Source organism: Amphimedon queenslandica, unplaced genomic scaffold (genome assembly GCF_000090795.2).
Source record: "Amphimedon queenslandica unplaced genomic scaffold, v1.1 AMPQUscaffold_9573, whole genome shotgun sequence".
NCBI lineage: Eukaryota > Metazoa > Porifera > Demospongiae > Haplosclerida > Niphatidae > Amphimedon > Amphimedon queenslandica.
Window position 1 is genome coordinate 1 of NW_003550155.1, and position 1,664 is coordinate 1,664.

The following is a 1,664-nucleotide window of genomic DNA, read 5'->3' on the forward strand; positions in this document are numbered from 1 at the left end:
GCTATTATTAAGTCAGTATTGAGTATTGAACATACTGTACCTCAAAGACTCCTGCTCCTGGAGATACAATAACTATTTGCTGACCAGTTGTATTGAAGTTACAATTCTTATAATGATTCTCCAAAACTACAAAGGATTAGCCAAAATAAAAACACTCATGTGGCAGTCCAGACACATAGTAACGGAAATATTTAATAATTACTACACAATGTGCTGCTATTACAAGGTACATTAACTGAATCACTACATGTGCTTACTACTTGGCAAAAATTTCTAAAATTAATAAAAAATCTAGCATAGCACACTTCAAGTATATTGTACATTGCACATGTACATGTACAGTGTATAATATAAGAATTCTCTCATAACCATTTTTGACAGAATACAGTTGGGTCTTTGGGCCAAATTTTAGAAACTTTATAAAATTCATAAAAAATCCAATTTTCATTGGAATTTGTTCAAAATTTCTACACGACATCAGTACATGTACATGTATGAGAAAAAAAATATAAAAATGGAGAATTCTCTCCTAGCCATTTTTGACAAAATTTGGCCAATGACCCTGTACTATAGTACAGGGTCTTCGATATGATTTTGGAGCAAATTAAAAAATTCATAGAAAATTTAATTTTGATCGGAACTCATCCAAAATTTCTACACAACATCAGTACATGTATATGTATCAGGAAAAAATACAAAAATGGAGAATTCTTTCCTAGCCATTTTTGACAAAATTTTGCCAATGACCCTGTACTATAAGTACAGGGTCTTTAAAATTTATTAAAAAATAATTTTGACTAAAACTTTGAGCACAACATAAAATCATGTACAATGTACTATGCATCATAAAATGTAATACAAGTAATTACCATTAACTGCTAGATTAGTAGCTTCTAAGATATTCCCTTCAGCTGAAGTTGATATCCATTCATCAAACTCCTCAGGAACAACACCATCACCTAATAAGACACAATAATGACTGACACATACAGTATACATGTACATGTAGTTTGAGGGCCCAAATTTTTCGAATCAATCAAACATTATAATTATATTAGTGTACATGTACATGCATAATATTTGCAAATGAAAACAGAATCCCATGAAATAGCCTCAAAATGTATACTGTGTATAGCAGCAATAATACAGCATCATAAATATCCAATAATAGTTCTATAAATGTATGTACTTATACCATTGATCAAGTGAGCCTGAGGATTGAGGAGCTCTTGAAAGCATTGGAAGCTTCTTTTGACTTCAACAATTGCACTTGACCAGTCAGCACGAGACTCTTCTTGAACTACAACACTAAACCAAACAATAAAATAATAAAATACATGTACACTGTACACTATGACACTATCTATAATTGGGGCAAGCAAAAGGGGGTCCCACTAAGGCAAGAAATGTGTGTATGGACTGACCAAAAAAAAAAATATATATATATATATATATAAATAAAATTAAAAAATAAATAAATTAAAAATATATATATATATATATATAAACAAGAGTGGATAATTATTTAGGGAGAGTGTCTAACCCGCCTATAATCTGTGATACCACAGTGCGTAAGTTTACATAGCATGGTTATTAGCACCAAGTAGCCATTCTTGCGTCCTTATACTGATTCCAAGTCAGAAGGCTGCAAATAAGAAAGAGCC

At 31.2% G+C, this 1,664-nt stretch overlaps 1 long non-coding RNA gene across 1 annotated transcript in view; it reads right to left on the minus strand.

The window, feature by feature from the left end:
* Window positions 1-87: 87 nt before the first annotated feature.
* The window catches only part of LOC109590730 (uncharacterized), a 3,814-nt gene continuing 2,237 nt past the window's right edge, over window positions 88-1,664 (minus strand). The window contains exons 2-4 of the long non-coding RNA XR_002189479.1: window positions 1,196-1,308; window positions 870-959; window positions 88-126 (exon numbers count right to left, since the gene is read on the minus strand). This is a non-coding gene — a long non-coding RNA (uncharacterized LOC109590730). The remainder of the gene's footprint in view (window positions 127-869; window positions 960-1,195; window positions 1,309-1,664) is intronic.